General features: G+C 44.1%; 1 long non-coding RNA gene across 1 annotated transcript; it reads left to right on the forward strand.

Moving 5' to 3' along the window:
* The first annotated feature begins 548 nt into the window (after window positions 1-548).
* Window positions 549-26,404, forward strand: LOC103348038 (uncharacterized). Its single transcript, XR_516492.4, has 5 exons — window positions 549-678; window positions 2,190-2,248; window positions 10,110-10,215; window positions 24,707-24,761; window positions 25,394-26,404. It is a non-coding gene; the product is annotated as an uncharacterized lncRNA (long non-coding RNA).
* The last annotated feature ends 847 nt before the right edge of the window (window positions 26,405-27,251 follow it).

Genomic DNA, 27,251 nt, shown 5'->3' on the forward strand with positions numbered 1-27,251 from the left:
ACTAACACGTAGTTATTTTACAATGTTTTTCATGAACTTTTTGAAGACCCCTCAAATGTATTTTGGGAAGATTCCTCTAAACTCGGTGTGGACAGCAGATAGGAGGAGCAAGGAGGTGGAAAAATGAGTATGGTCTTTGGGCTATTAGTGCTGGCCCCTGGTAGAGTGAGCGTCATACGCCCATGAATGACAGGAATGATGGAAGGTAATGACAGCGTCTAAGCACTCACAGTTCTACCTGGGGGCAGCCACACCACTGTCCAGGTTTGGGTGGGGAGAGGGCATCTGTTCAGTCCCCACCAGGCAGCAATCCTCTCAGCACCCGGAAGTTGTCACTCGGTGCTCTATCGCCTTTCTTCAGAAAACGGTAAGAACTTGGTTCCCTGCCCCTCTATTTTTTGCAGAAGTTAAGAAGTAACCAAGCCTGGGGAAATGACTCAGAGCATGGGGAGAGGGACAATGTTTCTGTTTCTCTAACAAGCCTTGGTCTTGACAGACATGACTGACCTTTCTATTTACATCACAATACATCGAATTTTCTGTTTTAGGCTCCAGATAATGGATGGAGAGCAGTGAGAGGATCTCTGTGAACTTTCTGTCATGAAGCGCAATTTGCAGGAACTAATGATCGTACAATGGTTGGTCTGAAGAAAGAAATCCATCAACCAAGCATCCCGAGTAGATATTTATATTCATGACCGTCGCTCAGCTCTGGAGAAGAGCTCTCCAAGAAGGCTGCTAGGCATGCGGCTGGCGTTACAAAGAGGGAAAAGAGGAGAGGGCAAGAAGAGTTAAACACGGATTTTAACTACAGAAGTGTTTTAAATTTTTTATTCTGTAGTGTAGATCCCCAAGGCTTCAGCATTTCTCAGATTTCTTTGACCACAGAACAAATCCAGGGACTAGTTGGGATATATAATCAGCCTGGAGGCATCTCCTGAGGAGTCCAGCAAGACTTTCTCTGCAATCCAGTATTTAAGTCCATGACTGCAGATGCTTGCAATTTTCTACCACTCCTAGGAGAAATTTTAAAAATAACACTCTTGGCCGGCGCCACGGCTCACTAGGCTAATCCTCCACCTTGTGGCACCAGCACACCGGGTTCTAGTCCCGGTCGGGGCGCTGGATTCTGTCCCGGTTGCCCCTCTTCCAGGCCAGCTCTCTGCTGTGGCCAGGGAGTGCAGTGGAGGATGGCCCAAGTCCTTGGGCCCTGCACCCCATGGGAGACCAGGAGAAGTACCTGGCTCCTGCCATCGGATCAGCGTGGTGCGCCGGACATGGCGGCCATTGGAGGGTGAACCAATGGAAAAGGAAGACCTTTCTCTCTGTCTCTCTCTCTCACTGTCCACTCTGCCTGTCAAAAAAATAATAATAATAACACTTTTTTTTGTCTTTAAAGAGAGGGTCTCCAGATATGGAGATCTATCTATTTTAAGCCCTTGGAGGATTACCTGCCCTAGATAGTGTCACTTTACAGCAAGCAGCTGCTGAGCCCTGGATCATCACCCATAGCATGATCAAGTTTGTTTGCACACTTCTAAGTCTGGGCAAGGAGTTGGTCTCCATAGTCTTTTACTGCAGTGGAACTATTTGGGCCTACTTAGCAGAGAAGGACCCTCTTCAAGTACGAAAGTCAGAAGCATCCTAGACAAGAGATTTGCAATGGCCAAATTTGAGCTTTTCGTAGAGGAAATTTGATTATTCAAGAGGCAGTCAGCATAGAGGGCTGCAGGGCAGACAGAGGCTATGGAAGATAATTTTCAGGAGCTGTAGGGTTCCTGGTTATGTATTCAGACCTTTTGTGCAGCCTAGAGCAAGATCTTTTCATCTCTGAGGCTTCTGTCATTCACCTGTGGGAAATGCGATGTTGGCTTCCATCACAGGAGCTGCTGTTACATCTCCCCCCGCCGTGTGTTTGCCTGTCACCCAGCTTGATTGTGAGCTTACCCCCTGGTTCCTTGTGGTCTGTGACTCCTAATAAATAGATCACACATGGTAAGCATAGGTTGTTGGAGAATACCTAAGTGTGATGTGTCCCACTTGGGAAATAGGCTACTTGATTTTGAGGTGGTCTCATAACTGTGAAAGCCAATGACTCCTTGAAGGGTGGCATTGGAAAACTTACATCTGGGAAAGAAAGGATCTATCTGATTTGGAAAATTGACTCTTCTTTTTTGCATAAATTTTAGGAGTGATCTGAGCAACAACGTTCCCAGGATAATAGAAGACTTAATGGCCTCAAGTAGCAGTTAAGTTTAATGTTCCTATTCATAAAGTTAAATATAGATATATATTTTTGAACTTCATTTCATTTTCCAACCTGTTTTCTTTGTGCTTTAATTCTTAGTAGCTGTAAAAATTCTGTCATGTGCTAATGTATTTCTATCTTACCAGAATCAACAACAGTTGCAACAATGGGATTTTAGTTGAATGGGTAATTACAATTATATAACCTGAGAAATTTTTTCTATAAAAAGTGTTTTTTAACTTTTTTGAATAGAACAGTGCTATGGACTGAATGTTGCACCCCCCTAAAATTCCTATGTTGAAGCTGAATTCTCAATCTGATAAGATTTGGAGGTGGGGGGCCTTTGGAAGGTAATTAGATCATTGGAGTGGTGATTCCATGAATGGAATTGGTGCCCTTTCTGTATGAGACAAGAGAGGAGCTTAATCGCTCTTTCATCCCTCTTCCCTCCCACTCCTTGCCATGCGAGGATGCAGTGTGAAGACACCCGTCTTCAAACCAGAAAGAGAATCCTCAGCAGACACTGGATCCACTGGTGCTTTGCTCTTGGAGCTCCAGTCTCCAGAACGGTGAGCAATAAATGTTTGTTGTTTAAGACATCCAGTCTGTGATGTTATAGCTGCCCAAACTGACTAAGATAAACGGCATTTCTGATTTTTCTTGGTTATTGTGACTTGTTCTAATACCTTTACTTGAGGATTTCACTAAGAACAAAACTTCAGAGCAGTTGTGCACACTTTTGGAGGGCACACACTAGACTTCTAAGTATGGCTGTTATTAGACTACTGCAACAGATTTCTGATTCTATGACTTCCTAGCTGGGTGACTTTGGACTAGTTAAATTTTCTACACTTATTTACTTATTTGTCAAACCAACATAAAATGTTTATATTCCTTTTGGGATTATGAGATTAAATGATATAGGGCATTCAGTGCCTAGGATACAATAAGCCTTCAATAAGCATTATTCATTGTTGCTGGGGTAATGATACAGTTGCTTCTAATTGTTCACCATAGCAGTTCTCTCTAATCCCAGGTACTCAAAGGCTGGCAGCCTACGCATGGTAGTTACTTGCCTTAATAAATGTTTATTAGTAAAATAGAAGAATAAAATAAAAGTGATTGATAAGTTTTTTCTCCTAATTCCCAGTCTTTGCAGTCACCCAGTTGATTTTATAAAAAATGTTTTTTAGTGAACAGACTCTACTTGCCAAGAGTAGTTGTAGGGCTGGTGCTGTGGCGTAGCAGGTAAAGCCACTGCAAGCCACCACCTGCAGTGCTGGCTTCCCGTATGGGTGCCAGTTGAGTTCTAGCTGCTCCACTTCTGATCCATTCTCTGCTATGGCCTGGGAAAGCAGTAGAAGATGGCCCAAATACTTGGGCCCCTGCACCTGTGTGTGAAACCCAGAAGAAGCTCCTGGCTCCTGGCTTCGGATCAGCTCAGTTCTGACCATTGCAGCCATCTGGGGAGTGAACAAGTAGACCTTTCTCTCTCTCTCTCTGGATCTACATCTCTCTGTGACTGTCTTTCAAATAAATAAAATAATTCTTAAAAAAAAAAAAAAGAGTAGTTGTAGGTTAGAGAAATTGAGCAGGAGGCACAGAGCTCCCACACCATCTTTTTTTGTCCACTCCACCACCTTGCTCCCCTGAGTTTTCCCCTATGCTTAACATCTCACAATGATGTGATACATGTGTCATAATTGGTGAACCAATATTGATGTATTATTATTAATTACAATCCATAGTTTACATTAGAGTTCACTCATGGTGTTGTGTATTCTGAGTTTTGACACAAACACAATGAAATATATCCATCATTACACTGTCATATAGAATAGTTTTACTGCCCTAAAAATTCCCTGTACTCCACCTATCTAACCTTTCCCCAATCCCCAGCAACCACTAAACCTTTCACCATCTCTATAGTTTCACCTTTTCCCAGGATGACACATAGTCGGAATCATAGAGTGTGTAGCCTTTTCTCTTTGGCTTCTCTCACTTGCACAATATCCATTTCAGGTTCCTTCATGTCCATTCAAACAAAAATTCAGTTTTACTGAGGAATACCTGATATTTTGTCTTGGGAATCGTTCATTTGGCTATGGTATCTCTGCTTGGTAAATATCTGCTCACTTAAGAATTATTTTTTTTCATGTTGAAACTTCCATCCTTAGGCTAGTTGTTTAATTGTTTAACTGAAAGGAGGTACTTTCAAAGGAGAATTTTCCATTGTAAGGAGGAGTTAAAAACAATACTGAAAAATGCTTGGTAGGAGCAGGCAGGTTGCTTAGTGGATAAGATATCTACTCGTTCCACATTGGAGTGCCAGGGTTCAATTCTCAGCTCTGGCTCCTGATTCCAACTTCTTGCTAATGCACACCCTGGGAGTCAGTGATGATGACTCAAGTGATTGGGTTCCTATGTCCCACATGGGAGACCTGGATTGCATTCCCAGCCCTGGCCCACTTCCAGCCCTGTCTTGGCCATTAAAAGCATTTGGGGAGTTAATCAAGCAGATGGGAACTCTGTCAGCTGTCTGAACCACCTTCCCCCTCTCTTCATTTCTGTCTCTCTCAAGTAAATAATTTAAAGGTGTTTTGATGCTTGGTAATTAAGTGCTAATTGGTAATGCATTGCTAATTAAAGATAAAAGAAATACACATACCTTTTCCATGCCAAGATTGAGAAGTCCATCACTTCCTGGTGGGAGCCTCCATTGTCCCCACAGCAGCAAGGGATGAGCCATTCTCCAAACTTGATAGAGATGACCACTCATGCCAAGCTGCCTGGCAATTCTGTTTCTTCATGGACAGCTTCATTGCTGCTGGACAACCTCACTATCATTCTATTCCCAGTCTTTGCTCTAAGACCAAAGTAATAGAAAATAAGCACTCTTCATAAATTTTAAAATTCCCCTTTTACTCATCAAATCTGTCTCCTTGCATCATTCCCCTGGAGAATCTGTTCTGTCTCCAGCCGGAGGCAGGAGGTGGAGATGGAACAGGTACAGCTGCCTTCGTGCCTTCCCAGGAGGCCAGCCCCAGACTCTCAGCTCTCCCAGACTTAATTTCCTTGATAATTTCATGTTCATCCTGTTCCACCAGACACTCTTCTGCAACCTTCAGCCTCCCCTCTACTTCTTAAGCTTTATACCTTTCAAGCATTTATGAATGGTATGTTACTTAACTGGTCTTAACTTAGAAAATGCACAAATATGTTTATTTGGTTTTCAATGCTATCTTAAAAGTCATCTTCCTGGGCCCTTGAACTTTTCATAGGCTTTTCTGTAGCAAGGAGGATGTAAAAGAAGGCTCTTGATCAAACCACCCAATGCCAAGTGACATGGATTTTTCTGAAAGAGCTGTCATCTCCTTCCTGCTCTCATTTCTGGGTCTAATCCTGGGGCAGCTCTTGATCATGGAACATCCATTCCCCCACACAGAGCTTAACTCCTGGTGCAGAGCAAAAGTGATAAGATTGATTGGAATGGAATTGGGAGTACCATGAAGGGCACGGCTCAAAACATCTACCCAAGCCTCACTGACGCCCCTGTGCTGTATCAGAGTTCCTGAAACCATATCAACAGTGAATAACTTCTTTGGGCAAGTACTAAGCTAAAAACCAAGAGTAAAATTAAGAAAAAAACAGAAATGGGCTGAAAATAGGTGTTTTGATGAAATACAAAAATGCCAACTATATTTGTATCTGCTGGGGCTGAATCAGAATGTTCTGGGGGATCTAAACGGGCTGAACAAGTGCTCAGTGCTCCAGAGCTAGCCACTGAGACTTTTCTTCTGGGAAATGTGGGACACTGCGGCTCCCTCCCTTTTGGTCAGAAACAGTACACTGCTGGCCTCCCTTGTTTACGCTCTCCTGGATGCTTATTTTCCTTGTCTCTAATCCTCTACCCTGGAGCCCTGCTAGAAGTAGCCCCATTCCATAGAAGAGGAAGTGGAAGCTCAGAATGCATGAGTGACTTGACTAATGTCTCCCAGCTGGTGTGTGGATGGGTGTTAGGATTCCTAATGAGAATCTTCCCTCCCCATCTACTTTTCATTCAGGTCTCCAGGGAGTTCCAGGGAGGGGTGAGGCAGCCTCCCCTGGTTTAGGAGGAACAGGCCCCCTGTGTATGCCAGGTTTCCAGGTTATCTCTTTCCTCAGCACTAACCACCAGGTGCGATGATGAGGCATACCACCCTGTTTAAGTTCATGTTGTTCTAGAGAGAACTCAAATTCCTGGGCTCTATGAGAGCATCTCTGGAAACATATCCAAGCACCAGCCCTAGTCCTTCCACTCTTCACTATTGGCTTCTCCTCTTTATTTTCAAATCATTAATTAATTAATTAATTTTATTTATTTGAAAGGCAGAGGGGCAGAGAAGAAAGACAGAGGACCATCAATGGTTCACTCTCAAATTGCCTGCAACAGCCAGGACTGGGCCAGGCCAAAAGTGGGATGCCCAAGTGCAATCCAGGTCTTCCACATGGGTAGCAAAGACCCAAGTACTCGAGTCATCATCTGCTGCCTCCCAGCGTGTGCATTAACAGGAAGCTGGGTCAGAAGTAGAGTTGGAACTCAAACCCAGGGACTCCTATAAGGGGTGTGAGTGTACCAAGAGGTTTCTTAACCACTGTGTCAAATGCCCATCCCTGCCCCTGTCCCTGTAATTTTAATTCTCACACCTCTTCATCTAAACCACACTGAACAATCCATTGCATTAATCCTTAGCAGCCATTCCCAATTGTTACTACCCACTAGCCAGCACGCTCAAGCAAATCCTCAGAATATGTCCCCACCTCCACACATCTCTAAGCCTTGAAAAGATTGGCACAGTTTCTTTTTTTTTAAAGATTTATTTATTCGAAAGTCAGAGTTACACAGAGAGAGGAGAGGCAGAGAGAGAGAGAGAGGTCTTCCATATGATGGTTCACTCCCCAATTGGCTGCAACTGCCAGAGCTGTGCCGATCCGAAGTCAGGAGCCAGGAGCTTCTTCCAGGTCTCCCACGTGGGTACAGGGGCCCAAGGACTTGGGCCATCTTCCACTGCTTTCCCAGGCCATAGCAGAGAGCTGGATTGGAAGTGGAGCAGCCGGGCTCGAACCGGCGCCCATATGGGATGTCGGCGCTTTCAGACCAGGATGTTAACCCACTGCGCCACAGCGCCGGCCCCTGCACAGTTTCTGTCTATATAATGGATATTATAAGTTGAGACCTATGCCTCACACCAGTTTGTGAATTAATGTTTGCTGTATGGAGGCCAGTTCAAATGCAATGGGAAGAAGGCAGAAAGTAACTTGCAAATTCTGTGTATAATGAAGTGAGGCAAAAGCTCACATAATGAAGACAAATAATTATACAACATTTGCATGATTTTTTTTAACAACACAAGACAAGACACAGGGAGCTGATTAGCATTCTGCCTTTGCTATGAGTCTTTCTTTTTATCTCCACCATTTGGTGGGATAAATCAAAGCCAAGTGCAGGTCATGTTGTTTTGCCAAAGTTGTCTTATATACCTGCATTTCCACCAGGCAGCCAAGATTGCTCTGACAAATTTAACTTGGCACAGGTGACTTCTGTGTCTATGACTTCTCTGGGGGTATGCCTCTCAGCTGACACCCCCGTGCCCAGAGAAAGACCTCAATTCAGGCTTTAACTACCAAACTCCAACCAGTCAGAGAGTACTAAAAACACGTGTTACTCATCCTGAAAATATTTGCTGAGTATTTCCTATGTCTCAATCCTGTGCTAGATGCTAGAGATAACAAGACAAGTAAAATCCCAGGCGCCTTGCAGGAAGGCATGTGGTGGTGAGCACTCCACGTGTGGATCCAGAGAAAGCAGTCTACCTCTGAAAGGAGGAAGGAGCAAGGGTTTGGCTCAAGAAGAACTCCACAGGGGAAGCCATATCTGAGATGAGATTGGAAGGAGTAGGCCAATAAGCATAGGCAGATGGCCATTTCAGACAGGATGGAAAGATGCAAAGTGTGAGGAAGCTCCAGGTGTTCCAGGAGCAGCGTGTGGCTTCCTACAGTGCAGGAAGGTGTGCAGAGAGGATGACGTTCAGAGATAAAGCTAGAGAGGCCAGTGAAGGTGAGCTCCGGAAGGACCCTGAACTTGAAACGTGATTCCAACAATCAGTGAGAGTGTTAAGCAGGGGAATGACATCAGAGGATGTACATCTGAGAAAACACAACTCAAGAAGAGGCAGGAGGTGGGGCAGAGAGAGACGTCCACAGGAACCTTGCCACTTTGTCTTGGGCAGTGAGGCAGATGGTGGGTGTAGGAGGAGAGCAGTTTGGGATGGGAAGATGATGAGATTTATTTGGGAAATAATGAGACTGAAGAGCCTGGGCGAAGTGGCAGGTAGAAATAGCCAAGCCGCAATTGCACATAGGAATGTGAGCTCTGGAGAGCTGTCCAGGAAGGGTTAGAGAGCTGGAGTTCTCAGCCAGAAATTAAGCCATTGCTCTGAACGACCCAGGACAAGTAAGGGGAGAGCAGAGGAGGACCATGAAGGGAAACTGGGGGAAGGTGGCAGGAGGAAGAAGGGATCAGGGGAAGACTGAGAAGGGGGAGATCAAAAGCAAGAAGGAAAGCCAAGAATGAACAGTATCCCGAGCCAGGGGAGAGTGCTCAGAAAAAGAAAATGCTACATAGAAGCAATGCGATACAAGGGTTGAGAGATGGGATTTATCAAATTTGGCAACATGGAAATTTTGGATAACTGTATCATTCAGGTCCAGTTAGCAAAATAGAAACCACATTAGCTATTTCCACAGAGAAAAAATTAATATTAAAAACTACATAGGGACTGATGCTGTGGCATAGCAGATAAAGCTGCCATCTGCAGTGCTGGCACCCCACACAGGTGCTGGTTCGAGTCCTGACTGCTCCACTGCTGATCTAGCTCTCTGCTATGGCCTGAGAAAGCAATAGAAGATAGCCCAAGTGCTTGGGCCCCTGCACTCACGTGGGAGACCCAGAAGAAACTCCAGGCTACTGGCTTCAGATCGGCTCAGCTGCAGCTGTTGTGGCCATTTGGGAACTGAGCCAGCAGATGGAAGATCCATCTCTCTCTACCTCTACCTCTCTATAACTCTGCCTTTCAAATAAGTACATAAATCCAAAATAACAACAACAAAAACCCTGTGTAAACGGGAGTTGGAGGACTGAAAAAGCAAACAGGAATATTGAGAAAGCACAGAAATTGTAACCACAAGAAGCAACTAGCAGGGGACAAGGGGAAGAGGTTGGAGTCACTCGAACGGGGTCCCGTGGAGAAGCCACCCTGGGGCTTAGCTGCAGCCTCTCAGAGAGAGGATGGTGCGTTCAAGGTTCTGCAACCTCTAAGGCTCAGGAAAGAGGCCTCATGGACCTGGGCCTCCGGGGCAAGGATCCTGTGCAGCTGGAGCCTGGTGCCCTGGAAATTGTATGGTTGGCCCAGTGGAGCAGCTGGAATGTTTGAGGATGGGACCATGGCAGTGGTCTTGGAGGTGCTGGAGTATGGCTGGTACTGGGCGGTGAGCACCCCCTTCTCTCCTTCTGCCTCCCATATCCCTGTAGTGTCACGTTCATCAGCAAAACCCAGTGTGGAAACCTGAAGTCAAAGGGGAAATACAGCCTGTAGAGTCCTGGCCCCAGGTTTCCAAAGCAAAGTCTAGAAAGGTGAGCCACTTGGCTTTCTAATCACACAGTGGCCCTCCCAACTGCAGTTTCCTGGCTTGGAGGAAGGCCACCTAGCAATGAGCTAAGAAGCAGGGGTGGGCACAGTAAACAGGAACTACCTTTTTCAAGATAGAGAATAAGGTAATAGGAGAAGGCATTTAATTGTTTTCCTGTTCGTTTGTTGAGAAGGGGGACCCTAAGGCAATAGCGTGTGAAGGAGATGGTGAACCTGGAATCCCACGCACAGGTAAAGAACTGGCTGAGACAGAAGCAAGAACGCGGATTCCTCTGACAGGTAAAGAAAAAAGTTTTGCAAAAACACCCACTTTGGAGGTGGTGATGTGTCGGTGTACCGAGTTGAATACAAAGTGACCCAAATGGAAAATACTTTTCCTCTCCAGCCCAGGAAATCTTTCAGGCCTTCACACAAATCTTTACTCTGGCTTTGCTGATCCACCTACCTAAAAATTTCAACCACCTTCTCCCACACTTGAAATCTCTCTCTCTATCTATCCTCCTTTTACTTCATTATCTGATTTATTCATCTCTCATCCCAGAATGGAAACCCCTACACAGGCAAGGATTTTTGTCAGTTTTTGCATACTGGTGTAACTCAGAATTAAACAATGCTTGCAGAGGGCTCTATGGTGCAGTGAGTCAAGCCGCCACTTGCCACTCGAGGTGCCTACCTCCCATATCGGAGTGCCGGTTCAAGTCCCAGCACCTCTGCTTCTGACCTGGCTTCCTGTTAATGCATCTGGGAGCGCAGCATACAATGACTCAAGTGCTAGGACCCCGGCCATCCATGTGGGAGAACCAGATGATAGTCTCTCCTCTTGCCTGCCTTCCAAGTAGCTGAAAGTAAACAAGCAAACAAACAAATAAATAAAGCTTGATCCAATGTAGGTCCTGAATAAATAATTGTTGAACACATGATGAACAAAGTTCCCATGTAAGTAGTATAGGAACAAAGACTAGCTACACACATCAGTTGGCTGGCAATCAGAAACTCTGCTGGGTCTCACGAGGGATATCGAAAAGGAAACAGAAAGATCCATCTATCACAGAATCTGTGATAGCTGAAGAAACTAAACGAATTCTCACAGAAGGTGAGAAGAGAATGATGGAACCCCGCCCTCCTTCTCCCCAGACTGTACGCTCTCCTGAATCCCTGGAGACCGCTTCCACAGTACTCTTTCTGCTCCCTAGCCCAGGATTCAGTTCCTTCAACACAGAGTTCTCAGTCCCTTCGGAAAGTGGGATGTGGGAGTCCAGTCCCACCTGTGCAACCCTCACACCAGTCTGACACGCAGGGGTGTGTCCAAAGCCCCCTCAGAGCTGCCTTTGATGGGCAGCAGGCCCCTGCCCCAGGCAGTGGCTACCAGTGCTGTCTGCCCAAATGAGGTGGGAGTGGTTGGGATCAAATACCCTTTTTCAAGAGTAGAAGGGATCTCAGAGTGCTCTGTGGATGCAAAGGATGCAATCAGCAAAATCAAATGAGCATATGCTTTTCTTAGAGGACTCACTAGGTAGACGGTGCAGTCTTTTGAAGAAAACCCAAATTTAGTGCACCCAATACACATGCACATGTATACACATCACAGGGAAAGGCACAGATGTCACACCCACCCATGGTACTCCTATACAGTGCACATACACACACACATATGTTTACAAGGCTCATCCTAAGGCTCATTTCCTTAGAGGAAATGGCTAAAAGAATAAACTGAATGAACAAACAAAATCACTCTTTTACTTGTCATCATTTTTAAAAAAGATTTATTTGAAAGAATCACAGGGACAAACGGAGAGTGAGAGAGAGAGAGAGAGAGAGTGAGTGAACCATCAGCTAGTTCACATCCCAAATGGCCACAATGGTGAGGGCTGGGCCAGGCCAAAGCCAGGAGTCAGGAGCCTCTTCCTGGTCTCCCAGGCAGGTGCAGGGTCCCAAGCACCTGGGCTACTGTCTGCTGCTTTCCCAGGCGCATTAGCAGAGAGCTGAATTGGAAGTGGAGCAGCTGAGACTGGAACAGGTACCCATATGTCAGTTGTCGGCACTGCAGACAGTGGCTTAACCCACTGTAATCAGGTAGTGGAGGATGGTGCATAGTAGCCAACCACTCTCAACCCTCCCAGTATTAAACAGACATTGACTATTGGAGTTGATTTTTTTTATATAAAAATTTTAGGTAAAGGGTTCCCCCTGCCAAAGCTCTTACTTTTTTTTTAAATGATTTACTTATTTATTTAAAAGTCAGAGTTACAGAGAGAGAGAGAGAGAGAGATCTTCCAATCTCTAGTTTATTCCCCAAGTGACCACAATGGCCAGGGCTGGACCTGGCTGAAGCCAGGAGCCTGGAGCTCCATCCAGGCCTTCCATATGGGTTCAGGGGCCCAAGGACTTGAGCCATCTTCCAATACTTTCCCAGGAGCATTTGTAGGGGCTGGATCGGAAGTGGAGCATCCAGGACTCAAATAGCACCCATATGGGATGCCAGCATTGCTGTGAAGTTAACCCACTGCACCACACTGCCTGCCTCCAAATTTTTTACTATTACTAAAGCTTATTATTCTTTAAAAAATTCAATAATGTTTTAGGGGCTTCTTTCTTTTAGTGAGAGGAAGTCTCTGAAAGGAATCACAATGAGCTTATCAATAAATCACGCAAAAGCAGGGGAGTTGAGTCAGCAGAAAGGACAATAGACTGGGAGTCACCTGAACTGGATTCCAACCCCACCTGCTTTTTTTTTTAACTATTAATACAATCAGGCAGATTACTTTTTCTTTCTGAGAGTGAATTTTCTCATAAATTAGGGACTGTGGCAGAAATCTTTGCTTAAATACAGTACACTGACCATCATTATCTATATTCCATCTGAAGGCTCCCTCTAAAATATTTTACACACACACACACACACACACACACACACATTGTAAATCTCTAACCATGAGAATTCCTTTGGGGATCAAGATATCAATAAATTTCAGGGGATAAAAGACATTGATTTGTGTGGTCACAGATCAGATAGGATAGAGGAGCCATAGGCTATAGTAACACAAGAAGAAATACAGCCATACACCTTATTAAACCTTGGAAAGATTTTATATTCTGGGACACCAATTGTTGTAAAGGGTTGGAAAAGGTCATAGGTTGATTCACACAGGGGACAATTTTGCCTCACGTTCAGGGGACATTTGTCTGCAGAGACATCTTTGATTGTCACAACCAGGGAAATGTTCCCAGTACCTACTGGTTAGAAGCCAGGGATGCTGCCCGACATCCTACAATGCACACGACAGCCCCCACAGCAAAGAATCATGCAGCCAAAAATGTCAAGAATACCAGAGAAATCCCACTCTAGACCTAACAGCTGAACGCCCACTTTTACACCCGCTCCCTATTTACAGACTCAAGGCTGTCCATCACCCCTCCATGATGTAATCAAAACTCATATGCTGCATATCTAATACAAGTGCCTCGCAATACAACTGTATTATGAGATAGAGTCCTTCGAGAGGGAATTAACTTAAAATGAGACCCTCAGAATAGGTTCTAATCCAACCTGATGGTATCCTGAGAAGAAAAGGAGATTGAGATTTACAGAGAGATGACTGGTTTGGGAATGTGCTGCAAGAACACAACAACAACAACAAAATGCAGCCATCAAGTCAAGAGGAGAGTCTTCAACGAAAGAAGTAACTGGCGTGAGCAGTTGGCCTAGCCAAGTCCCACATCTAAATGCCTGGGTTCAGTATCTAGCTCAGGTTCCTGCCCTCAGCTTCCAACTAGGCAGACTCTGGGAGGCAGCAGGTGATGGCTCAAGTAGCTGGGTTCCTGCCACCCGTGTGAGAGATCTGGATTGAGTTTCCAGGTCCCAGTTTATGCCCAGCCCATCCCCAGTCATGGTAGACATTTGGGAAGTTAACCAGCAAATGGGAGCTCTCTTCATCTGTCAGTCTCTCTGCCTCTCAAATTAAAAATATAAAACCCTAGTGGGGCCAGCGCTGTGATACAGCAGGTTAAAGCCCCATTCTACAGTACTGGCATCCCATATGGGCACCGGTTCTAGTCCTGGCTGCTCCAGTTCCAATCCAGCTCTCTGCCATGTATGGCCTGGGAAAGCCGTAGAGGATGGCCCAAGTCCTTGGGTCCCTGCAACCACGTAGGAGACCCTGAAGAAGCTCCTGGCTCCTGGCTTTGGATCAGTTCAGATCTGGCCATAACGGTCATTTGGGGAGTGAACCAGTGGATGGAAGACCTCTCTCTCTCTCTCTGTCTGGCTCTACCTCTCTCTGTAACTCTGTCTTCCAAATTAACAAAATAAGTCTGTAAAGAAAAAACCCTAGTGATACTTGAACTTACATTTTCATCCTCTAGAACAGTGAAATACCTATTTTTTAAGCCACACAGTTTGTGATCATTCATTATGATAGCTAACTAATATACCTACAATGTCTAAGTATTGAAAAGATTTGTCTCCAAAGAAATGGAATGACCACAAAGAAAAATTACAATATGGCTGTTATGGGTCCCCATAATTATTGTGTACTTCTCCCCATCACACAATGGGAACTGCCAGTCTGCAGGCAACATTGCCATCCCCGCACACAGAGCTCAAGATTAGCTTAGTTCCTGGTTCTCAAAAGTGATGGAACAGCCAAAAACTACCAGACTCCTGAGGGAACTCTACAACACAAAGAGAGAAGCCAAGACGAATAAGCAGCATATGTTACTCTGGAAGGAACAGAAATAGTTTAAAACACAATTTTAAAACTTGCTAATAACTATTCCTAGAACAGGTCATAACAAGTCATGCCATCAGCCAAGTACAAATAAATAACAAGTAAAAACTGTTGTAAAATAAAAACACTACTCTGACATTTAAATAGATACTAAGTAAAATCTAACAAAACCACCAGGTATCAGAGCAAGGGCAAAGAGATGTGAGAAAATAAGAGGAAAATAAGATTCATAGAAAATCACTCCAAGGGACCCTGTTCCTGATCAATAGGAGTGACAGAAAGAGAAAGCAAAGAGGAAGAACTCATCAAAGAAATGTCACGGTGGATTTTCCTGAAGCCAAAGAACATGAGTCTCCAAATGTTTTGTTTTTAAGATTTATTTTTTTATTTATTTGAAAGGTAGAGTTATGGAGTGAGCAGGAGAGACAGAGAGAGATCCCCATCTGCTGGTTCATTCCCCAAACATCTGCAACATCTAGGACTGGGCTGGGCCAAAGGTACAAGCCAGGAGCTTCTTCCAGGTCTCTCACATGGGCACAGGGGCCCAACCACTTGAGTCATCTTCCACTGCTTTTCCAGAAACATTAGCAGGGAGCTGGATCAGAAGTGGAGCCCCTGAGTCTCAAACCGGCACCCATAAATTATGCTGGCATCACGGGCAGAGGCTTAACCTGCTACTCCACAATGCCAGCCCTGAGCTTCCAAATTAAGAGGTTAACCAATTGCCCAAGGCAGTGAGTTGACACACATACTCAGTAATGCATCCTCATGCACACACATACGCATCTAGGCCCATCATACCATTTCAGTACATTAGCAGTTAAAATTGTCTTGTCAGTGCCAAGCTGGCAGCCCAATATCACGAGATTCTGTGAAAGAAATGTGATGCTGGGCAGCAGGAGCAGTCCACTTGTCAGGAAGGCCTCCTGGAACCAAGGCCTGGCCGAAGACCTCACCATACCCCATAGCATGAAGCGAAGAACGCCTGGGAACATCTGGGTGACCTCACGTGCAAGATAGGTCTTCTTGGACCCATCTTGATGAGAAGTCTAATACTGATTAATATCTTTGCTCTGATACCCCCTGCCTCCTTTGGTGTGTGTTTCCAGATCAGCTGAAGCCATTCCAGATGAGAGACAGGCATTCCTTGCACCAATGAGGCTGCTCTTCTCATTCTTCCTGTGCTTCTCCCCACTGGTGTCAGTGAATAAAAGGCAGGGGTGCCATTGACATTGAGATAATTGATTGCTCTTTACAAATGTGATACAGCATAAAGAGTTTCACAGAAGACAGATTTGGGAGGCACGCTGTTCTATGTTTAGGTTGTAAAATTACAAATAGTAAATTCAGCATAATCAGAAAACAAACAATTGTTCACATTTTCCTGTATACTCTAGATAAGAATTGCATTTTTGGCCGGCGCCACTGCTCAATAGGCTAATCTGCCTGTGGCGCCGCCACTCCGGATTCTAGTCCCGGTTGGGGCGCCAGATTCTGTCCCGGTTGCTCCTCTTCCAGTCCAGCTCTCTGCTGTGGCCCTGGAGGGCAGTGGAGGATTGTCCAGGTCCTTGGGCCCTGCACCTGCATGGGAGACCGGGAGGAAGCACCTGGCTCCTGGCTTTGGATCAGCGCAGCACACCAGCCACAATGCGCCAGCCATAGCAGCCACTTGGGGAGTGAACCAATGGAAAAAGAAAGACCTTTCTCTCTCTCTCTCTCTCTCACTGTCTAACTCTGCCTGTCAAAAATTAAATAACTAAAAATTAAAATTAAAAAAAGACTTGCATTTTTAATCATTCTCAAATGTATCCCAGCAACGACGTTTGAGGTCACCGGCAGCCAGTCTCAATGAGTGACATGATAGAGATTACACAGCTTAGGTAATAATATACCACAATTCAATAGGTGTATTGAAAGGAAAATATAGTTCTAGGTTATTTCAATGAAAGCAAGCTCACAAGAGCTCGGCATTGCAATAACTGTATTACTATACGTTTCTCAGTGGTGGCAAATATGAAAATAGCCAGGAATGGTGCATTTGATAAACACACACACACACACACACACACACACACAGATGGTACCTGGACAGTATGAAGAATCTTCACCTTCACTGACTGAATAATAAATATGCAAGTACCTCATCTCTATTCATTATTTTAAAATTTTCAAGAAAACACTATACCATCTTCGGGCCCATGAATTTTGCACCAATTTTTAGATCAAATTATTGGGGCTGGTGCTATGGTATAGTAGGTTAAGCTTCTGCCTGCTGTGTCAGCATCCCATAGGAACACCGGTTCAAGTCTTGGCTGCTCCATTTCTGTTCCAGCTCTCTGCTGATGGCCTGGGAGAGCAGTGGAAGATGGCCCAAGTGCTTGGGCCCCTATAACTGTGCAGGAGACCTGGAAGAAGCTCCTAGCTCCTGGCTTCAGACTGGCCCAGCTCTGGCTGTTGCAGCCATTTGGGGAGTAAACCAGTGGATGGAAGACCTCTCTCTCTCTCTCTCTCTCTCTCTCTCTCTTTCTCTCTCTTTCTCTCTCTCTGTGTAATTCTGCCTCTCAAGTAAATAAATAAATCTTTAAAAAAATAAGTAAATACAATTATTTATGTAGAAAGAGATCACAAAACAATAATTGTCTGAGGTCCCATACACCTAGGTGTAGCCCTGTTTTAGGAAAACTATTTGAGGATGTGATGCAGCCCATTAAGTAAATCAAGAAGACAGAAGTCTTAGGGTACAAGGAACATGAAATGCAACCTATAAAAGCAAAAAATATAATTCCCAGTGTGACAAATATGAACATACATCTGGAAACCAACCAGTATAGATCAAAAGAGGAGAATGTAGGCTTTCTGGGGGAAAAAGATTTTTTTAAAAAATATTTATTTATTTATTTATTTGAAAGGCAGAGTTGTTGAGAAAGAGGGAGAGAGAGAGGGGGACGAAGAGAGCAAGATCTTCCATTTGCTGGTTCACTCTCCAAATGTCTGTAACAGCCAGAATTGAGCCAATCTGAAGCTGGGAGCTAGGAGCCAGGAGCTTCTTCTGGGTCTCCCACATGGGTGCAGCGGCCCAAGAAATTGGGCCATCTTCCACCGCTTCCCCAGGTACAGTAGCTGGGAGCTATATCAGAAGCAGAGTATTCGGGACTGGAATTGGCACCCATGTGAAATGCAGGCACTGCAGGTTGCAGCTTTACCCACTGTGTCACATTGCTGGCCCCACAAAACAGAGATCTTGAAGAATAGCTAATATAATTTCAAAATTTTGATATGAGAAGCTTAAAGGAGGGAAGTTGCAATGAGAGGGGAAATAAGGCAATCAGAAACACTTGGGAAAACAAAATGCTGTACAAGAGAGGCAACATAATCATTATCTTCTATTTGACTCTATAGGAAATCACTCTTGGATGAACACTATTTATTGATTTTTAAGATTTATAAGCAATACATAAACAAGGCATTACAGAATTATCAAAAACATAATGTAAATATCAATTTTAACAACACAGAGTAAATATTCAAACTCTAAAACTTTGAAGCAGAAGTAGTGAGGAGAGATGAAAGAAAGAGATGGGGTATGCATGGCCTTGTCTTTTAAGGTGTGGAACCAAGAGTTACAATCCAATGATAACTTTAACAATGAAATTGTATATTTTTAAAGTTACAACATTATTACATGATGAATCTACAAATGGTGTTAAAACTATATTGGAAGGATGGGGAGGGAGATGTGACTATGATAAGCTAAATACTCAAATGCCAGAGTAGTAGATATTAGATAACAGAAAACCTCATCTAGGGAGTAAGATTTGAGATACAATGAGTAGGCAATTATTCTTTTCATTATAAAAACCTGATTCTAAAAACTATATAGTGACATTTGACAGGAATTAAATTCTAAAAACAAAATTACAGAATTAAAATGTGAGGATTGGACAAGATAATTTCTAAGGTCATTTTTATGTCTAAAATCTATGGGAAGTCCTCCCAAAGCTTAGTCCTCTCAGAGGAGAGCCTGGGATTTTCCCCTTAAAAAAGACTGAAACATGAGCTCATTTATCCAAGCTGACTATTGGATCAGAAGCAGCTCCTGCCACTGGGAATCTCATGAACAGTATTTTAATAAATGTCAGATTTTCACTCCTGACCTTATTTTGTCTTCTCAACATTTCTATGAAGCAATTACTGCAATCATCTGTATTTCAGAGACAAGATGCAATTAGACTAAATTAATTTTACTGAATGGCATGAGTTTTAAATTGCTAGAATGCCACTGAACACATGGCCTCATCACTCTCAGTCCTCTTCTATCTCGCCAATTATGCCTCTTGTGCAGGAGGAGGAAAGCAAGAAAAATTCTCTGCCTAGAATCCGCACCCCTAGCAAGATGTCTATGTGAATGCACTGCCCAGAGGTTAGAGGTTAACTCATTTGAGAATATGATGGAGGAAGATGGCAAATTATAGCCTCCTTCTCCACTTGGGCTCATGAACATCACCCATGTGACAGCACACTTTCCAGGGATCCTCAAAGCACCTGGAAGATTCACCCTAAGTAACCGGCACCAAAACAGTGGCCTTGGGTGTGATCATGTGGATCCCTAGGTGCAGCACTTTTATTTGCATTCAGATCACCTATTTCTTGGCATTGTTTGCAAGTCCCAAATCATAAGGAGTTACTCGTGCCTTTCTCTCTGGTGCCACAATGAGAATGCTTCAGGCACAAGTGGCAGTCAAGAGTATGGAACTCAGAGAACACTAAGCATGCCTGCCAGAGACAACTTACCAATAACCTGCATGGAGCTCTGTCCCATGCAAACTACCTACGTCAAGCTTACACTTAGTGCCATGAGGCTTCATAGTTCCTAAACAAATTGTTCCCTGCTACTTAAAGACAAGCCCTTTACTTGAAGAAATTCCATGAGAGACTAGAGAGAGTTTATATCAATTTCCACTAAAGATATGAAAATTGTAGCCTCATAGCAACCATGGTCAGGTCCACTGGTACCCACCTGATTCTTCTTGGTTCCATTTCTTTATTTTTTTAAGATTTATTTATTTATTTGAAAAATAGAAAGACAGAGGGAGGGATAGGATAGACAGAGAGAAAGGTCTTCCAACTGCAGGGCTGATCTGGAGCCAGGAACCAGAAGCCAGGAGCCAGGAGCTTCTTCCAGGTCTCCCTCGTGGGTGCAGGGGCCCAAGCACTTGGAACACCTTCCACTGCTTTCCCAGACCATTAGCAGAGAGCTGGATCAGAAGTGGAGCTGCCGGACTTGAACGGGCACCCATATGGGATGGGCACAGAGGCTTAGCCCAGTACATTACAGCTCTATCCCCTTGGTTCCACTTCCAAGTGTCCTCTTTCCTCTCCTCAAAAGCAGGCTTCCCAGAAACAGGATTCATGGCTGTTCCCCAAGTTTGACCAGAACAATGTTGCCTCTGCACATCTCCTATTCCTTCCTCTCCGAGACACACTTAGGAGATAACTTGATAAGTAACTGCGCTGATGTATTCCCTCCCAATGAGACAATCCCCACATCCAAGAACTTGACAGGTTGAAGAACATGGGGTCCCTGTGGCAGGTAGACTGATGTGGTGGCCATTTGGAAGCAAATCACTGAGAAATCCTCACATCTCCCCAGGAATACAATACCTGAGGCCACTCATCCATGGTGCCAAACCTGCCTGGCATGCCAGGAGTGACATAGGCTGCTGCTTGGAAGACTTTCAATTATCTGTGCTTTGTTGTAGAAATATGGACACCTGTCTTTAAGCACCTGCCTGTTTCTCATATTAACATTTTAATATTATTTCAGTTTCATAGTCAGCTCTCATTGGTTACAATAAAGTGCATTTTTTAAAATTCAGTAAAATCCAATCATAGTATTGATAGAAATCAATGAAATAAGCATACAAAATTTTCAGTATGTGTGAGCTTAACGTTTTTAATTGATTTTTTTTAAAATGTTCAAAAGAAGGGTATGTAGTTGTTTGGCCTATGGTTAAGATACTTCTTGGGATGCCTGCATCCCATATTGGAGTGCCTGAATTCAAGTTCCAAGTTCCACTTCTGATCCAGCTTCCTGATAATGTAGCAGGTCACTGACACACATAGGGGAGACCTGGCTTGAGTTCCCAGTTCCTGGCTTTGGCTAAGCCCAGCCCCAAATATTGAGACATTTGAGGAGTGAACCAACAAATGGAAGAGCTCTCTCTGTCTCTATCTGTCTCTTCTCTGTCTGCCTTTCAAGTAAATAAAATTTTAAAAATTCAAAAGAGACAAAAGGTGAATATTTTAATGGCTCAAATTAAGATTTAAGAAAAATAAAGTTTGCAAAATAAGCATGAAGAAAAGAGCAACTTATATAAGTCTTAAAGAATCGATTTTTTTTTTGACAGGCAGAGTGGACAGTGAGAGAGAGAGACAGAGAGAAAGGTCTTCCTTTGCCATTGGTTCACCCTCCAATGGCTGCCACGGCCGGCGCACTGCGGCCGGCGCACTGTGCCGATCCGAAAGCAGGAGCCAGGTGCTTCTCCTGGTCCCCCATGGGGTGCAGGGCCCAAGCACTTGGGCCATCCTCCACTGTACTCCCGGGCCACAGCAGAGAGCTGGCCTGGAAGAGGGGCAACCAGGACAGAATCCGGCACCCCGACCGGGACTAGAACCCGGTATGCCGGCGCTGCAAGGCGGAGGATTAGCCTATTGAGCCACAGCGCCGGCCACAGAATTGATTTTCATATTAAACTCACATATTCTAAATAAGAAAGGAACTACAGTGTTTTAAATAAACACATTGGCTTCCTCTTTTTAGTGAGGAGCGTACATAAACTTAGGCTAACTTTCTTGAATGGGTATGCAATAGACTATTTATACATCGTCCCTGTCCTGCTTACATTATGACTAATCCTAAACAACTTAGAGAGTCAGATGGCTGAGTACTTAAAGCAGCAAACATCTGATAAACAGAGGGTCATGTCTGCCTGAAATCCAGATACCCAAGCCCCACATTACTATGGGACCACTTGGCAATAACTGCAAATGGAAGCTGGCAAAGCAGCCTACCGAGTCCCACAGCCTACAGGTGAGGAAAGATGAGGATCCCTTAGGATCTGCAGGGTGCAGTCAGCTGGATGAGGTGGCAAGGAGGGCTCCTCAGGCACCTCCAGGAGCTTCTAAAGCAACTTTCCATTTTCCACCTATCTCGTGCAAGTCTTCCATGTGGAGCTTTCTTTTGAAAATCTGAGGACCAAAAACATGCATCCACTTGCTGCTGATTCTTCATGATGCCCACATCACTAAAATCTCTCAGCCTCCCAAGATAAAACTTCTATAAAGCAAGGCTGGGTCTGCCCCCAAAGCCTCTCATTTCACTAACACTTAAAAATATTTTCTCAACATTCTCAGGCAGTGCTCAAAATTGGCCTGCTATATAGAGAGCCTCCTTTGTGGAATAACAAGATTATTTTTATCGTTTTCCGACTCTCAAAAATCTGACCTGTCACCAAAGAACTTCTAAAAATATCAGGATGATAATGAATCCTTCACGTCACTCCCCTCCTGGCTGATGGCTGCACCGGCAGAGTTGGGTTTTTATTTTCTGAGGGAACTCTCTGATCACAACACTAATTATTTCATTGTTTTAAAATGTGAGACAAAATAGCTAGCTGGGGAAGGTGGTTGATTGTGTTTCTACCCTTAAGGAAAAGGCATTTTTGCAAAATATTCAGTTCAATCCATGTTCTACCTTTAAAATAAACATTTGAAAGAAAGAGAGGAAAAGAGGTGGAGAGAAACTGAGACAGACAGTTCCCATCTGCTGGGTCACATCCTAAATGCCCACACTGACCAGGTCTAGGCCAAACTGAAGCCAGGAGCAAGGCATTCAATCCAGGTCTCTCCTAGAGATAGCACCGACCCAGCTACTTGAGCCATCAGCCACTCCCTCCCAGCATGTGCTTTAGCAGGAAGCTGGAGTTGGAGCGGGGACTCAAACCCAGGTACTCTGCTCTGAGATGCCAGTGTCTTACCTGCTAAGACAAATGCCTGTCCCTCTGCCTATCTTTTAAATCACAATTTTGAGTTGGACGTATATTGGAATGGATCCTAGAAGACGGATCATGACTGAGGAGAAAACATTTTATTTTTGCTTTTTTTTTTGTTTCTTTTTTTGTTTGTTTTTTACCACAACTGAATGAGTTCAGCAGCAGCATTACTGAGCACATTTTTTTTTAATTTTTGTTTGTTTTTTACCACAGCTGAATGAATTCAGCCGCACCATAACTGAGCACCTACTATGTGCCAGGAATGCAGAAGATACTGTTTGCCCTCACATGGTTCACAGCCTACCAGAATAGACAACCTCATTATGAAATACCAGTTTGATATCATCAATGTTTGTACAAATATACAAGAATGAGAACACCAATAAGGAAGCAATAAATACTGTCTAGGAAAGCCAGAAAGGAACTGAAATGGGAATCCAAGTGATATTTTAGAGATGGATCCCAACAATTTCTTGTTGCTCAGAGACTGTATCTGATTCTTGATATATCTAGAGATGACAAAAAAAAAAAACAGCTTATTTTAGAGATCTGTTAGAAGCATCTGCTCCTTGGGTAGAATTTAGAATATATCCTTGGAAATGGGTCCTCCACAATTTATTCTTGGCAGTTGGTTTCAGTGAGTCTTTTCTCAGCCGTGCGTAAATAGAAATCCCTACTCATTGCCTTGCAGATGCACTGAATAGAAGGAGCATTCCAACTGGAGACGCTTCACATGGAGAGTGTCCATTACTCTAACACTGACAGATTGGGCAAGGTGCATCAATTACACTGCCCACTGCTATATTGTCCATTATGTTGGCAATAGGTTTTTCCTTATTTTCCTATAGGTTTGGGAAGAACGAGATGAAGGAGACTTCCTTGCATAGAGTGGAGCAGACCTTTGTTCTAGTGGCAGGAGGCTGGAGCCAATGTAGAAAGAGAACCTGCAAAGGACAACCTTTAAAAGGGACATGATAACAGAACCTAGGAATAGCCATGCACAGTAGTGTGGCTTAGCTTTTCCTTTTCTCCGTGGTAGAATTTGTTAAATTTCATCACTTCTTGTTGCTATATTAGCAAGCACTGGAGAAAAAAGAGAAGGTACTGTCACCATGCTCTGGGGTAACGTGACAAAGCCCATGAGCACACCAGACCATTCTTCATCAGATGGCCTGCAGAGACCAGAAAGAAACTGGGAGCAGCAGGCCAGAGCAAGAAGGCGCACATGATAACTAGAGAGTAGCTAGGGGCCTGTGAACACTCTCTGAATTCTTGGGAAAATATGTAAGTGAGTAGTTATTCTATAATAAAGGTTGGGGAATGGGGCTCAGACAGCTCAATATCTCTTTTTCAAATTTAGTTACTTATTAAAATTTAATCTAGAAAATGGTATGTTTTTATCATGCACAGCATGATATTTTGAAGTAGACACACATTGTGGAATAGTTAAATCTAGAGGATTAGCAAATGCATTGCCTCTTACAGCTGTAACTCTTATGAATCTGTCAAATATCATTAAGGGAAAGAGGCACTGTTCCTACAACTCCCCCGTCCCCAACACACACATTCACACACTGCAGAGGCTAAAAAACACTTCAGTATTTCAGCTTTTCAAGGAACAACAATAGTTCTGGGTTTTGAAGATCAAATAGAAGTTCATTGGGCAGAAGAAATCAAATGAATGAGTAGAGCCTTTTAAGGGAAAAGCAGTATACCTTGGAACGGCTAAAGCAGAAATCTCCATGACAGTGTCCTGACCCAGGTATCTGTTTCCCAGGCTGAGCTGGCTCTCCAGCGTTCCACCTCAAAACTGGCTTGCTTTTCTTTCATGCCTCCTTAATGGCTTTTCCCTTCTGCAGGCACAGACTTGCAGCTTCCACTGGGAACCATGGCCCTGGTCTGCTAAGCACACTGCCACTCTTCCGTTTGCTTTCCAGCTCCCAACATTTTATGCATCTCTCACAGCACCTCTCCCTTTCTTGTGTCTTCTAGATCCATGTGTTTTAAATTCCTTTACTCTGAAGTTTGGACAGGAGTGCAGATGAATGTATGTGTTCCATTTATGGTCTTCTTTCTCAGTTACGTTTCACTTATCTACTCATTAATGCCATCTAGTTGAGAATAACATGACACCATGATGTTGCTTAGAATTAGCACTAACCTCTAAAAGGTCTTATAAAATCACAGACCCTCAGGGTTGGAATGAACTGGAAAGTTCAAGCCATCTAAGCTCTCATTAGATGTTTGACCCAGGAAATTTCTTAGCTTGCCTGAAATACATTTAATTTATTGAGTGATAGTGTTATAAAGCTGTGTTATTGTATTTCTTAGCAGCATATATCATATTTAGTAACTACAACAGGTGCCCCCTGGTGTTGGAGGGCATTTATGCCTCCCTACACTCCCACGAGGAAGGGATCAGTATACTTACCACACACACACACACACACACACACACACCCAGAGAAGGAAATTGAAGTTTAGTCCAGGTCTAACTCACTCCCCAAATGATTATAATTTGTACATGAAAAGCAGTCTAGTCTTGAACCAACATTCTGAGACTCCAAAGATTGTCCTCTTAGCTGTGATGGGTCCTAGATTTAGGACCGCTGGAGTCCTGAGGAACCTAATTGTTCTGCTGGGTGGCTGATGTGTGTTTCTTGCCTTTTCCACTTACAGTTTCAGTCACTGCTGCGATGCTTGGTTGCCATCACCTACACCGAGATCCTCACGGTTATGACTCACACCCATCCCAGGTGACTTCTGCCTACCGGCCAGATTCTCCTTTAAAATGTTAGCCGCCCAGCGGAAAAAAAATTTCTAAATTAGCTTGGCCCAAACCAAGAAGATAAATCTGTTGTCAAGATGATGTGTAATGCCTTTCTAGGTAGACAATCAATCAATGGCACTGATTCGATCATGCATTATATCAAATCACCATTGTTTACTTATTAAATTAGAATGTGGACCAAACCAAAGATTTTGGGTTTGGTGGTCTCTTTTTGGCAAAATGATAAGCAAATGTTTTTTTCTTATTCAGTTCTTTCAGTGGTTGAAGTTGTTCTACCAGTGTAGGCAGATTGAATGCAAACTACACAGAACTCTAATTGAGATGACTTAGGGCCGGGTCACAGCTCTGTAACTGCTGTCTATTTTGAGCAATTCACCTAATTTCTCTGAGCTACACTTTCAGAATCCGTAAAAAAAGAAACCTAACACACAGCAGTATTTTGAGTGAAACTGAGACAATATACATGTAACTGCTTGGCACAGAAGGGGAGCTTGATAAAAGCTCATTTACCAGTTGTTTTACCCAAGAGTCTCCAGGAAATGTTGAAAAGGCAATTATTCAATAGAGAATGGGAGACAGACACTAAGAACCTGTATAAGCAAATAGAAAAGCTTGTACGGGGGCTGGCGCTGTGGCATAGCAGGTAAAGCCTGTGGTGCGGGCTGTTCCACTCTGATCTGGCTCCCGCGTAATGGCCTGGGAAAGCAGCAGAAGATGGCCCAAGTGCTTGGACCCCTGCACCCATGTGGGAGACCCAGAAGAAGCTCCTGGCTTCCAACCGGCCCAACTATGGCCACTGCAGTCATTTGGGGAATGAACCAGCAAATGGAACATCATGCTCTCTCTCTTTCTAACTCTGCCTTTCAAATAAATCAATAATAAATCTTAAAAAAAGAAAAGCTTGTATGTCTGAGATCTCATATCACGCTACAGCATCCACAGGATTCCCAGGATTGGCCTCTCTTCTGACAGCTGCACTGGTCACAAGAGTGGGCTTGGAAGCCCAGAACTGCCAGTTCACTGAAGTGTGCCAGGACCTGCAAGGTGTCTGTTGCCTGCGACCCCCACCACTGTTACCTATAACCCTGCCCAGCAAAACTACGAATTTCTACAGTTCAGTTGATCCAAGAAACTTCTCTTAGACTCACTGTAGATGTTTTCTGAGGATAAACAGTGCCACGGGAAAAGAATTTAACCCAGGTAGATACTATAGTCCCCTAATGTCTGCTAGCCATAAACTCCAGCTGAAAGTCTGAAAAGTTTGCCTCCTCCCTGGGTCTTCTAGTGTCAGAAGAACTCCAGGGAGAAAGGTGGATGTTTTGACTCTCTATTGGGAATCATGATGCCAACTTGGGGGAGGCTTGGGGAATCCCATGAAGAACTGAATGCCTGGACTTAAGTCAGAGCAGCCTCCGTGGACAGAGGCTCCCTGATGCCCCGGGGCCCTTTACACCAAGAAGGGATGGGCACAGCCGACTTGTGATTGAAACAGGCTCTGGAGAAGCCCTCGGCATTCACATCTCCGTCCCGCAGTGGGTGCTGGAAATAGTTCACCGTCCTGCATTCATGAAGACAGGAGGGCATGGGACAAAAAGTTTCAGGCTCACTGTATTTCATTCCCCCAAATTGTCCTTGTCCTAGAGACATGTACCCTTCAGGCAAGAAGTCATTGCAACTCTCAAAGATTTTATAGGAATTGGGTCATCAGACTGGTACAGTGAATAGGGTCCCTAGTGGGCTGAGAGC

The sequence above is a fragment of the Oryctolagus cuniculus genome, chromosome 6 (genome assembly GCF_964237555.1).
Source record: "Oryctolagus cuniculus chromosome 6, mOryCun1.1, whole genome shotgun sequence".
Classification (NCBI taxonomy): Eukaryota; Metazoa; Chordata; class Mammalia; order Lagomorpha; family Leporidae; genus Oryctolagus; species Oryctolagus cuniculus.